The 14,579-nt window shown below is 38.5% G+C and overlaps 1 protein-coding gene across 3 annotated transcripts in view; it reads right to left on the reverse strand.

Annotated features, from left to right (window-relative positions):
* The window catches only part of HIVEP2 (HIVEP zinc finger 2), a 192,673-nt gene that overhangs the window by 84,890 nt on the left and 93,204 nt on the right, over positions 1-14,579 (reverse strand). The gene's annotated exons all lie outside the window — the stretch shown is intronic.

Raw genomic sequence — 14,579 nt, forward strand, 5'->3', positions numbered from 1 at the left:
GAGTTTATTTTCAGTACTGATTGGCATACGGAAGTGACGACTACATAATGTCAGTTAGGACATGTAAAATCAGAGATGAGGAAAAGATGCAACTGACTACTTTGGAATTCTATTCATTGGTTCTTATTAATTTATTGATGCAATGAAAATGTGTAGGTTGCAGTTCTTTAAAACTGTTAAGCCCTAGGTACAGGCAATTTCTGTTGAGGCATATAAACTAATACCCAGACAGATCATTTGGAGAGAATTCGCTAGCGTAAATTTCCAAATCATTCTTAGAATGTAATACCTCGTCTCCCACAGAAGTGTTTACTAAAGCTCCATAAACAGCTTAATTATAGTTCATAAATAATATCAGTTAATTCTATTCATTTTACCAGTAGATGTACCTTTTCTGAAGCTCAAATATTAAATTGCTATCTTAGCTCCAAGAGAAAGTTTTAGAGAAGGAAAGCTATATCTCAACTGATAGAACCTAAGATAAATGGGATTCTGGGAGGCAGAGCAGAAGAGTGAGACAGAAAATTGGAAAGCTTCCAGCTACTTCTGAATCAGGTCCCCCCAGGGTAGATTAAGTAATTTTAAAGTCCCTGGACATCAGACACAACTATATTCCAGTGAAAGTTCAAAAACCTATTGCAAGGCCATAAATACATGATTTTTTATTATGCAATTTGGAATTAGCCACATATTGTCACTCCCCTAGTCTCACTACACGTATTAGGAAAATTGACAGTTATTTCAGTTGTATAAAAAAGGAGATTGAAATAGATTTGTTCCCACTATTTGAAGGCAGATGCTCCAACTAAACAAAACAAAAAAAATGTTCCTACCAATGGAGAAGACAAATAGCAATAATTATACTAAGTAGAAACCCATGGTAGCCATGGGAAATATGTTTTCACTTCCAAGACAACCAATGTCTAGATTCTAGTCTTGCTGCTATTCAAGAAATAGTTATCTAGGAAACTCATTTGGATATGGTCTCAAATGGCTTCTTCATTAACAGTGATAAACAGCCTTAATTATTATTATTCTAGGGTTCTTGCCATAAATATGACAAGACAAATGTCAAATGGCTTGGTTATTTTAATTACACTGGACCAACAAATATAGCACCTAAACAATGAGATGCAAAATGGTATACAATTTGCACTCTGAGCATCTAGAGCTGTGAAAATATTTTTTGGTACTTTTACAGGCCCTTTATGAAAGCGTTACAAAGGCGCTTTCAAATGATGTTCGGTAACTAACTTCCTATCATCTCTGGATTCTTACATGATGGTTTTGTGCTAGCATACTGTTTAAGTTAGTCACTTGCCAAGAAAAAGCTAGGGCACATCCCATCATGATGCAGAATGACTTGAAGATTCTTAAGAATCCTTTTCTCACTGATTTTTCAATGTATAATATGAAACTGACCTGTATAAGAGTCTAGATCTACAATCCCTCTTTCTGTCATTGTTCATTTTTTTGGTAAAGTGCCTTTTTCTTCAATTATGTAGTTTTTGCCTCATTTCTTGCACCATTTCATGGCTAGCCACCAAGCCAATATCTTACTTAGGTTTTTCACCTACAATATAGCAAGTGTGCTCTAGTTTCAAATCTAACTATGGTTATCTGAGTGGTCAGTGACTTCAAATTATTTAGGAATTTTTCAGTTGGCATGGGCACTTCCTACCAAGCTTCAAAAGCAATAAGTACAGAATATGTTAGTCACCTGTATGGATGTTATCAGTTAAATGACCACCCTTAACTGATGCAGAAGGTACAGATATGTTGCCTGTATATAACAAGTGAGCCTCATGTGTACAAACCATGATACAACATTCCTTAGAAATGTTCATTTCCTTGGAAATGACTAACATTTGAGAGATGACGGTTGGTTTCCTATAATTCTTATACCATACAGTAGTACCTACCTAAAACAATTTTATAAGCTGATGAAAGCAGTTGAGTCTACTCCTCCTTGCCTTCAACTTGTTTTTGTTGCCTGCCTCACCACACTAGGAAAAAAGAAAAGCAAGACCAAAAAAACCCACTTCAGTCAGTGGTAGTTTGGCTCCATCAGAAAATCTAAATACATCTGAACTTTGTATTTCAGTCAGGTACATAGTCTAAACAATGGAGTAATTTATCATTAGCTAATATTTGATCATGCTTGTCACCAATTGGTGTGTTTCAGTCATTTTTGTATAATAAATAGGTGTACCTACAATGCAGGATTAGAGTGACTTTCTCTGGCTGAATGGTTCCCCATGTAGTAGATAGGAACCATGCTCCCTGAGCTGACCAGGCCATTCCCAGGAAAGCTTTAGCTGCCTGAGCTGTTGCAACAGTGAACACAGTAAATTAGCTCTTTTAGGAGCACACAAAACTGCCCTTGAAAGGAGTAAATGACACCCTGGAGTGAGCTTGTGAACTGTAATGTCTTTATAGCCCTGGTACTTAAAGCTTAGCAGCTGTGGAGCACCCTCCTTGTATTGAGGATGAGACTGAGGCCCAGAAGGTCACAGTCACTTGCCTCAGGTCACACAGCCGGAAGGCAGGTCTCCTGACTATTCTTCTACCATTTTCCCCTTTACATCACAGAGCTTTTCCTCCCCGTAGGCGAAAGTTCAATAACATTGAGCAGGAGTTTACTGAGCACCAACGACATTAAAGATGCTTCTCAGTTTAGGAAGGGAAGAAAGTGGGTGCAAAGTGAGTGAGAACAGACCCACAAATACCACAGGTGCCATACCACCCTCTTCAGCATAGCTATAGTCAACTCACTTCTCTGCAAACTTAGTGAAAAACTGGCCAAGGAGAATAGGAGACTGAGAATACCTTAGACTCTTACACACCCAAAACGTCTCGGCATATTTTAGCAGAGCTCCAGAATAACAGTTAGAAAACAGTGTCCTAATGGTCAGTTAGTACAGCTGCCTTACTTACTTATAAATACATAACAACACTGAAGACATTTCTAACCAGAGAAACACCCTTAAACCCATGACTCAAACACAATTATTTTCATTAAAAAAATTTCTAATCTAGTATTTATTTGCTCCCCATGTAAGCATATTTTCACACAGATGCTCTCATAACACACATAATTAGGCATTCTATTTTTTTCATTTAACACTTCATAAACATATACTATATTTCCATGTAATTCACAAAGTTCTCATTTTTACCAGCCATATAATATTCCATAGAGTTAGCATGCTTACTTAGTCATTTCGTTAATCATTCCTACATGTGGGAGTATTTCAGATGTTCTCATTTATTTTTAACACTGGAAACACAACTTTCTCCTTAAAATACTAACAGAAATATAATTACTAAATCAAAGGGTATAAATATTTTTATGGACTTCATAAAAAGCCATATTGATGTCAAGAGATTGAAGTTACCTATAAAGCCACCAGCAATCTGAGCATTCTACTTTCACTAGACTTCCTCACCGTTGTATGTGATTAAATTTGTTCGGTGATTTACTTAATATAAAATGGTATTTTAGGATTGCTTTTTTATTTTAATGGTGATCATAGTCTCCTATTTTAAGATAATTTTATTGTTTCATCTTTAATATAAAATTTTACATTATTCTATTCACATAATTTGACTGTATTTAGGTCCTACTTTTTCTTATGAATTTAAATGGCCTTTTAATATATGCATACATTAAATTTTCTACAAATTGTTCTTAAGTTTGTTTTTAGATATTAACCAGTTAATACGTCTGGTGTGTATTTGGATCCTCAGTGTGAGGTATCTATTCAAAGATTTTTTGACCAAGCCCATTCTCCCACAATGCTGTTTACTAAACTTGCTACATTATATTTTATGTGTATATTGTATTATTATGGGTCCATTTCTGGGTTCCTCATTTTGTTACATTGATCTACATATTTAAAAGGGAATGTTTGTTCAGACCTAATAGATTTATGTGATGGGCATTGTGCTATATAGTTTTCATGTGCATTATTACATGAACTTGTGTGTGTGTTAGGTGGTTTTAATCATTGTTATTTTTTTATAGTATGTTTGAATCCACAGTAGGTCTAGATTCTACTCCCTAGTCTCTTTTTTTTTTCAAATATTCCTTGATATTTCCTTGTATGCACACATATACTTGAGAAATTCTCACCCATTTTCCCAGATTATATTATTTGATTAAGTGTATTTTCTACCCTCCATATTCAGCCATACCCAAACAATTCTCATCAGGAGTTTGAAGAGAATTGTGTTGAATCGCATATATAAGCATCTTTGTAATATTCTGTTTTCCCATGTAAAGAAAACATAGTATATTATGATGCACCTCTACTTCTATTACATTTTAACTTTTATATTCAATAAACATTTACATTCTACAAGTCTCCTCCTTCTGTGACTTTCCTCATTTCCATTTCACTTGCTTGGAAATACTTCATTCTCAAGTTCAGCTACTAAATTGTGTTAATTCCTCACAAGGTCCCCTGAATAATATCCTGTACATGTAGGTGAACACTGATTAAATGGAAGACAAGTATTTTAAGCCCTATTCTAAATAAAACATCTTAATTGCGTCAACGAAAATGAAATGAAGCTGTCTGTAAAGGACAAAACCACCACAAAATAATAGCCTTGGCAACCACTTTATTTTCTTAGTGTATTTATAAGACAAAGCCCTGAGTTCATTTAAAACAAAGCTGAATGGCTGAGGTTACCTAATACCCTCTTTTCCCTCCATCTTGACCAATATCTCTTATTTCTGCTATCCGAGAAATAGGTGTGTATTCACCGAGAGAGAAAAACCAACAGGGAATGTAAATGACTTAAAATTAAATATTTTAAATGTAAACTTGACTGAGATTAGTCTACATAATGTCGTACATCATAATTAAATCCACGTTATCTTCCTTGATTTAATGGACCTAGATACTCTAAAAAAAAAATCTCATATTTTATGAAATCTATGTGGTATATGAAGAATTGTAGACACTACAGTGAAAGGGAAGAGAAGGACAAATAGAAGGAATGGGAGGGGAAAAGCCGGGAATATCTATCTGTGTGAAGGTAGACAAATAAGGACAGGAGTCGTTTTCCATCCACACTTAGAAAGTCACACTTTGTGTCAAATTGAGTGAAAGCATGAATGATGTGCTTCTCCACTTCCCTGAAGAAAGAAACACGGAGAAAATGTGGCAAATATTTAATCTGAGCCTTGTTTCCTGAAAGACTGCAAGATGCCCACAAATTTTCTTTCCCAGCATTCAAAATAGCAAGTTGAGTGGGTGTAAGCACTTCAAGTGCAAAAAAAAGGTAACTAAGAAAAAGGAAATCATACTTTTTGCTCCTCAGTTTGAAATTTTAAAAGAGGCCATTTAAAGGGATTTTAATGATTTGGATCTAGCATTTGTCTTGAATCAGAACACAAATACGGTCCTGAATACTTAAACAAGCCCTCTGGCCACTTTTAAATGGTACAGTTTCTATGTAAAGACCACACTTACAACCTCATTCTTACAGTAAGAGTGCACAGTTTCCATTCTGTTACAATCAGATACCTAAATACAATGCTGGCAGAAAGTAAAAGTTAGTTGAAGGTTCATGGGATCTCTGCCACACCCAGCGAGAGGGACCTTCCTCAACAGGGCAATGAAAACTTTACCATGCATATCAGTCCACCAGGGGAGCTTGTTAAAATGTAGATTCTGATTCTACAGGTCTGGGTGGGGTCCAGCTTGGAGTTCCCAGGTGATGGTGATGCGCTCGACTGAGGTCCACACTTTGAGAAGCGAGATTCTAGTCTGTAACAACTGTTACTGACTGCCAGGCAATGGAAATAATAATCAACAACTAAGAATGTCTGCAAGGTACCTAACACTAGGCTGCTTGTTAGAGGAGATAATAAAGTACATGCGATTAGCCCTGAGCTAACCCATAAAAAATGACTTTTTAAACAATTAAGTGCTAAATGCTAAAATGTGCGCTAATGATTCTAAGAATAATAGGAATTGAAAACAGGAAGAGTTCAGTCAGGGCTAGAATAGTGGTAAGGGGCTTCAAAGAGCAGGCTGGACTTGGTCAGGCCCCAGGTTGGGGGGATGTGGATAGAGAAAGAGCAGGACCAGAAAAGGCAATTCTCGAAGGGAGCTATGTGCCTGGAGTTCCAGTAAGAGAAAACTACGTCACCTGCTTTGTGGCTGTAGACATCATCATTAGAAATGTTAACCAGAATTCACTTTTAACCAGGTGAAGGGAACCCCTGACCTTGTTTAAAATGTGTAGGTTTGGGAATTACAATGCTGTTTGAGGACAGTAAAGCAACAGGCAATCTTGCTTTAGTCTTAAATTTTCTTCACTGGCAACATCGATAGTTCTTAATGACATTTGATAGGTTTAAGCCTGGTACCACAAAGTTACCATTTTTGTATATATATTTATGCAGTATATGCCTTTGATTAACTGATGTCTTTAATGATTAATGATTTTAACAGCATTAGGATTAACTTTTCACTACAATAGAATTAATAATTTTCTGTTATTCAGAGTGTTTGAATTCTACTTTTATTATAAAAATAAACACTTTTTTTCTCCTAGAAGATACTTTTGGATGGCACATACCCACACAACACCCCCGCCTCCAGCATTATTCTTCCCTTTCCTCCCACGCTGGCTGACGATGGGAAGAAAACACATCCAGAAACAGAATGAAATTATTAATGAATTATAACCTAAGGCTTTTGGTTTTTTTCTTTTTTGCGGTACGTGGGCCTCTCACTGCTGTGGTCTCTCCCGTTGCAGAGCACAGGCTCCGGACGCGCAGGCTCAGCGGCCACGGCTCACGGGCCCAGCCGCTCCGCGGCATGTGGGATCTTCCCGGACCGGGGCACGAACCTGTGTCCCCTGCATCGGCAGGCGGACTCTCAACCACTGCGCCACCAGGGAAGCCCTGTTTTTTTTTAAATCTCCTTAGAGAACTTTTCCCATCAACCCCCAGTATGTCAGATATATTGTCCAATGGATTCAACTGAAAAGGAACAGAGGATCGCAAGGGTCAATATAAACATGAAAATTCAAACTCCACACTTTTTTTACTAAAGAAAATTATCGGGCAATGAGGATACCTATTAAGCTGTAGGAGGGAACGTTTGAAAGAGAAACAGTAGGTTTTAGCAATCCCAAGGCAGGTCAACAATCTCACCGAGTTCCAGTTCTGTCTTTGGCACTGCCAACCTTATCACCTTATCGTAAACAATAAGAAATGATATGTGAGCTACCTGCAAATATTACACTTCACATGAATGTTAAATGCCATGACTATGGTTTAACCACAACTACTGTCCCTTCTATGTTTCTGTGCTACAAAACTTCCCTGTGCTTGCTGGAAGATGGAATTTAGGTAATAGATTATGACAAAACTCTGCAAGTTCGAAGTCTGGAAACTTGAACATAAGATACATTCATCACTACAGCTGTGCTAAATGAAGCCCTGGTATTCAGGATGCACGGCTGGTTACCTACTCCCCCACTACTCTCCCCTACGCCCCACTAATCCACTCAGGCGTATCCTCATTAATGACAAGAAAAAGAGATTAATATGAGACTGCTAAATTAACTGTTACCCATGAATGGTTGCAAAATACTAAATAGAAGGCAAACGGGCATGCCCTAATAAGACTGTGAAGTTTATCGTCTACAAATCTCTTCCCCTTTCTATTCTGAACCCTTTCAGGTGTCCTCCCCTGACTAGGTCATGGGATCCTTCAGGCTGCACTCCCCATCTACTGCAAGAAAGAGCTAATCATCTTTTTCATCCTTGGCTGCCAAAAATGTAATACACTCTCATTAGGAAAAGAATTTACTTTATGAAAACAAACAAAAAACTTGGAAGATTATAAAACTTAATACAAATGAATAAATAATGGCTGGCAAAGAGGTATATTTGGGGAGTGGGTTTTACTAGAATAGAAGCAAGAAAGCCACCCTCTGTGGGAGATGCTATCACTAAATCCTGTGAAGATCCAGGGCAAGGTACTGTGCCATAAACTACAAGGAGACATGGTCTGCTTTCAGTTTTGTAAGGCCATTTCTATTTGAATCAAATTGGCCCTTCTGAAGACAGTTCATCGAGGAGAAATATTCTCTCTCTTTCTCTCTCTCTCTCCCCCCACCCCCCTCCCTTTGGCTCGGAGCTGGCCTTTTGGTTAGTCATAAGACATAGCCCCATTTTTTTCTTCCCTGGTATCTCTCCTTGTAATCCTCTGTATTTATGCATCCACCTACTTTTAGAATTACCCACAGATATTACCAGAAGTTTTAAGAGTTAAATTTACAATGGTACCGACTTCTAACTGCAAGCCCGGAACCATGGTGGAAATAGGTTCAGTTAAGAGAGATTTCCCCGAGTCAGAAATGATGTCCTCACTAACCGGGCTGCCAGGCCTAGATCAAATGAAGGTCGATTCACAGTCCCCAGAGGAAGCTGTTCAACTCGTCGGGTCGGTTCCCCTGAGCCCTGCCAAGGAGGCCCTTCAGACTGACAGCCAACCTGGCAGAGCTGGTGTCTTCCCCCAGGCAGAGAGGCCCTCCCCTGAGGACAGGCACCAAAAGCCAGCAGAGCGAGCTGGGCGGCTGGGGGCAGCCACTTGTGGTGACACAAAGGCAGCTCTCTCTGCCTCGTTGTGGGGGGGTGGTTAGAAACCCCTGATGATGACTTGGGCTGTCGAAATGTATACTGCGAGACAGGACATCCCTTCTGGCCTTGTGGGTGAGTGAAGCCCAGGCCAGGGCAGCAACAAAAGGCTGGCCCGAGGACAGCCTGCTCCTCACATCAAAGCCGGAGGCCCTGGGAGGCTGGCGAGCAGCCAAAGACGCAAAGAGCGGCAGGGGAGTGTGTTGCCTTAGGATAATAGCAAACTGGGACAGGGTAGAGTCTGTGAATTCCAAGCACTGGGGAGGTCTGCTCAGAGATTTTACCCTCTCCTGTCAGGGATGTGATTTAATTTCCTTTGAAGAAAAAAAGAAAGAAAGAAAGAACAGCAAAGAACATACATTCCCAAACCTTCTGTCCGCAAAAGCAGACATCACAATGCAAGTGAATGCACTCTGGTCCTTTTCAGCTTGCAGCCACTGTCTCAAACAATAGGGCTAAGTGAGACGTGACATTCTCCCGTCCATCTTAATAGGGCATTAAGTCTAAGGGGTAATTAAGATCATTTAAATGCAAACATCACTGTTCCATTGCTAATATCCTCCCAGATATTTCCCATCAATTCTGTTTAATTAGAGAAGCACTGCATGTTAATTATAACCTGACAGTTTTATTTATTTGACAGGACACAGCATAGAGTCCCATTTTGAGTAACAAGAACTTACGGTGAGGCATCGAACTCTGTCACAAAGATGACTCAGCTTTTGGACCTAGAATGTTCTACCTGGAAAAGTTTACCCTACTTGCTCAACAGAAATGGGAGTTCATTCAGGAATTAATTATCTTCTCTCCTCCCCCCTTTATTGTATAGCTTTTTGCATAGAAACATACAGAAAACAAAGTAAGAAAGGAAAATCTGTAAGAAAGTAAAAGAAAAATTAATCAACCACTCTCCCTTCTGTAATCTTAAAATGTGATTCCTCAGGACCAGGATAAATGTTGTGAATGAACGGAAGCCCTTTCAAGGAAGCAAGCATCCCAGGGAAACATGGCACACGTAGGCCACTGGAGTGACTGGGTGCCACCGTGAGAACCCACACCGCATCAACACCCCTTAGCACAGAAAGGGCCCCGTGAGCTTTCCTTTCCGAGGAAATGAATATGAGTTGAGGTCACTCAACTCTAATCCACCCAGTACGTCAGGGTTATCCTTCTAGCCGCACATGCTCCGTTTAGGCGGCAGGTTGTCACAGCCCAGCTAGTCATCCCTAGTGGCATGCTGGGGGCAGAATAACTTCCAACTCCTTGCTAATCCGGTGTGGGGAAGGCCAAGGTACAGAGTTTTACTTGATTGCATAAAATGTAGAGTTATTTTCAGCTTCTGAATCATCGTTCTGGCTCTTTCACCAGTCCTAAAGCCATAGTGCAACCCTTTAAAAATATCTTTTCCATTCAATTTTAACTTATTTGAACATAAGCAAAGTTAATCCTGCAGAATTTCAAAAAGATGAAACCGTGAAATGGAAGGGGAAAAAAAAAAGATCAAAAAGAGTTTTACAAATATTTGCAATTTAAAATGGTCACCATTGCTCTTCCGTTATCTTCAAACTCAATATAAAAACCCTGGACCATTAACACTTAGCGGGACTTAGATGCCCGAGGACACAAATCAATTTTGTTTTAGTTACACTTCTAAGACTTTGAGGAGAAACATTAAATAATGGCAATTTCAAAAAAACTGCTAACTGATATAAGAAGAACCTTAGCTATTTCTGAAATAATTCCACTGGGATTTGTGCTGGATATTATAAAAACAGGATGTGTTGTTTGTTGTTCCTCATAAAAGACTACCAAGCCAGTATAAGGCTACAAAATACAACAAAAAGACAAATCTATGTGAAGTATTAAGAAAGCCAGATGGAATTTTTATTCATGTATTTAAAATTGTTGCTCAATGTGGGATGACCTCTGGAGACATAGTTCTTGTTTCTATGAATGCCAAAAGGGAAATAGTTACATAACATAATTCTGCAGTGGTCCAGTATCACAGTGCAGAGAACTTCATCTTACATACAGGACAGTCAGAGATGAGTCTTCACTGCTAAGACCTCATTTTAAAACTTAACATGGATGAATCCATTAAGATTATACCTATTCCATTTAGTTAGAAGCTGATCCCAACAACATAAAGATTCCAATAACAAACTTTTTTTTTAATACTCCTTCAATGCAGTGTGATGAAGCTACTGGTACCAAAGGATAATATGAGTGGATTTAGAGATGATTTTAAATGGGTGTGACTAGCCACCCAGATACACAATTTTATCTGTGTGTATGGGGGCAGGGAGGGAGGATGGAGCAGGGGTTAGCACTCTGTAAATTAAACCGTTATTTTTCATTACTTTCTGCCGAAGTAAACAGAAGCCTATATATCATCCCCGTATCCTGACCCACATAGCCCCATTTGGGAATGAAGAGTAAGTGGAGAGGAAGTGCATCTAGGAAAAAATTACACCTAAATGTTCTCCCAGCTGATAGCTGAGCTCTGCTCTGCGCATTCAGATGCTTTTTGAAATAGCTGGGAAAACCACTCAGAAAACTACACCTGCTACCAGGACTCCATGAATGAGTCTCCATTCAAACCAAGTGCAAGTACCGGGTCGACCATGAGTCTAGGAAGGAAATATAGGCTTCTCTTCCCTTCTGAAGTCCTAGGATCTACATCTAACCAACAAAGGTTTCATTTTCTATAAAACTATAAGAAAATACCTTTTTAATACCCAACCACTTACAAACGTTTCTGCCTGGTGAAATAAAAATTTTGTTTCCTATTTCAATATCTATAATTTGCAGTTTCTGTCACCTGTTAACATATTCAGCAATCATTTTCTAAGTACCTATCCCACACCAGGCACTGTGCTGCATCCGAAGGCACACAAATGTGTTTTCTGATCTCAACGAACACCTGGCTTGCAGGTAGGATGAAAAGTGCTGTAGTACAAGTTACAATAGGGCCCACAGGAGAGTGAGGTGTACGGATCAAGGAAGGGCTGAGAATGGAGACACTTGAAATGAACCTGGAGTAATCAGCAGAAGCTTGTCAGGTAAACAAGGAGAAAACCAAGTTTGAAAGGAAATAGAGTATATTCCGTTTTATAACAAACTAGGTTTGAGGTGCCTTAAGAATACTCAGATAGAAATGTCCAAGCAGATAGCGGGACATATAGATATAAAACCCACAAGAATATGCAAGCTGAAAACCCTGTTTAGAAGACCACTAGCATCGTCGGCATCTAGGGTGATACTTGAAACAGTGGGCCTTGTCAGCGGTTTGGGAAGCTACAGAGAGAAGAGGCACAAGGGCTGCACTTTGGGGAAAGCCACAGAAACTGAGTAGTGTGGGAAGGGGCTGAGAACAGAGGTGGGTACCAGGTCACAGCATCACAGAGCCAAGTGGAGAAAAAATTAAATGATAGTGTCAAATATAAATCAAAACTAGGTAAGAAAGGCAAAGACCTAAAAGATTTCACTGAATTTCAAAATTAAGAGGTTACTGAGATTCTTTTCTAAAGCAGGTGGCCAAAACCATGATGCAGCTGAGATAGATAACATATGAGCTAGACAAGCCATTACGATTATTGGTTTCAGTTTGCTTGTTTGTTTACTTCCAAAATGGAAGATATTTGACCATGTTTAATTTTTGAAGTTGGGAGACCTTTTAAAAGCTATAGTCCTGAAAAAAAAAAAAAAGTGTTCTAACAAGATTACATTTTAGCCACAGTGGAGAGACATAATTAAAACTTGACTGTGTTAAAGTAAAATTTCAAATTCTCAACAATTAACTACTAATATTGATTTGGGGAACCAAAAGGAATCAGCAAGATTTCACACAAAACTGGAGACATCTTAAAAGTAAAACTACTAAAAGGCAAAAAGGTGAACTTTGATCATAGGATTTTCAAGCTGAACAAAACTTTACAGATGATCCACTTAAATCCCTTATTTTAAAACAGATTTTAACTCTGTGCAATAATAACAACTTCCACTGGGAAATATCAAAACCAAATTTAAACTGTGCAAGATGAAAGAAATTGCTCATGACAAAGAGGAGGCAATTCCTAAACCTGGCGATCACAAGTTCCCGGTAAGTGTACCAGGAAGATTTCTGAAGAGCCCCCTAAAAGGTCCGCTGACCTCCCCCACGCTTGCCACCTCATGACTAACTCAGACTGCTCAGTCTGGGGTCATGCCCCTCAGTGATCCGCACCCTGAAAGTCACTACATGAAAAAGAAGTCCTAAAAAGAGTAAACAAGAAATTTTACCAAGGTAAACATATTAATGTTCATGTGATGGTTTGTGTTGCATGATTATAACTGGAAACCCAGTTTCACTCATGTGATGAAAAATTCAGGAAAAAAGGAGTTTCTCTAGAACTTTGAAAATGACTTATAAAGTCAGTTTCTGGGAAATATAAAAATAATAGAAGCACTTTTGTACTTCTTTTATAAGTTTAATTTATAGGTTTCCAACTCCCTTGGTCTTTATGTTTTAAATAAGAGATGAGAAAAAAAAAATCACCCAGGGGAAGCATCTTTATCAGGCCTGAAATAAATAAGGCCTGGTAATAGGATTTTGGTTCCCAGCCAAGAGTGGGATCCACCTGCCCTCGGTCTGGCAAGATTTAGGGTTGTGATTCTTTCATATGGAGGCCCACACACATAAAACAAGCATTATCTTATCTCTTTATAAGATGTAGCAGATAGTTTTGGCAGCCTTGACTCTGTTTAGACTCTGACTTCCATAAAAAGGAAGCTTAAAAGTTTGGGCTTACTACTGAAAACCTTAAGAAAATGAAAGATCTAGAAATAGTAATGGAGTTTGAAACAATCATCACATAGAATGATATCAACAATCAACATTTACTGAGTCCTTGTGTTCCAGCAATGTACTAAGTGATTTATGTGTATTTTCCCATTAAATCTTTTATGAGGCAGGTACCATTACTACCTTCCTTAGAGAGGACTTAAGGCCCCAAGAGTTTAAGAAACTTGTCCATGGCCTCACAGTAAGTGCTGAAAATGGCTTTTTAATCCAGTGAGTCTGACTCTAAACCAATGCTCTTGAAAAGATACACATAGTGGCAATATAAAAAGATTCTCGAGTTGAAGAAATCCAAGTACCCTGTAGTTACTTGCACTCAATTTTCAGTTCTACTCATGATTTTGATCTGGCAAATGGACCATCAGTGCCAAACCAAAGAAAGTTTAATATACTGAACCATTCCTGATTACTCACTATCTATGTTGGTACTACTGAACCACATGGCAACGGAGTTTTGGGTGGGTCAACCAGGTCTTTATACGACGACGATGGAAGGCTTTCATGCTTAGAATGAAGGTCATTGATCTAAGTTTGGCAACAAAGTCAAAATCTTATACAGCTCAAGAGTATTCTTTTACCCAGATCATTGTCCTAATTTACTCTGGCACTAAAAAGTGTTTATTACTATAAACTAAGACTAAAATTGATAGGTTTAGAGGACTTTATATGCCCATGTTCCACTAGATTAATTTTGCAGGGCATGCCATGCTCTCCTTCTCTAGAAAACACAATATTTCTTTGTTCTTAAAAAAAGCCAAAAATTTCCAAAAAGGAAACAAAACTTCACTACATGACATTCTTTTCAATTTTCTTTTAACTTCATTATTGGAAAATTTCTATATTTTATTTTTCTATAAAAAAGAAAGCAGTCTGCTTTTCTTATAAAATGTTCATGATTAATTTTTTCCCCTCATTTATTCGATTATTCATTCAACAAAAAATTGTGTACTCCCAAAGCCATGGTTCTTGTCCTCATGGAACTTAGGGGCTAGTGATGGACGGACATTGAAAACAGACTGTTACTGTGTAAATTCCAAACAAAAGGCGTGCTGTGTAATCAGAAAGCTATGT

The sequence above is a fragment of the Grampus griseus genome (genome assembly GCF_964374135.1).
Source record: "Grampus griseus genome assembly, chromosome: 13".
NCBI lineage: Eukaryota > Metazoa > Chordata > Mammalia > Artiodactyla > Delphinidae > Grampus > Grampus griseus.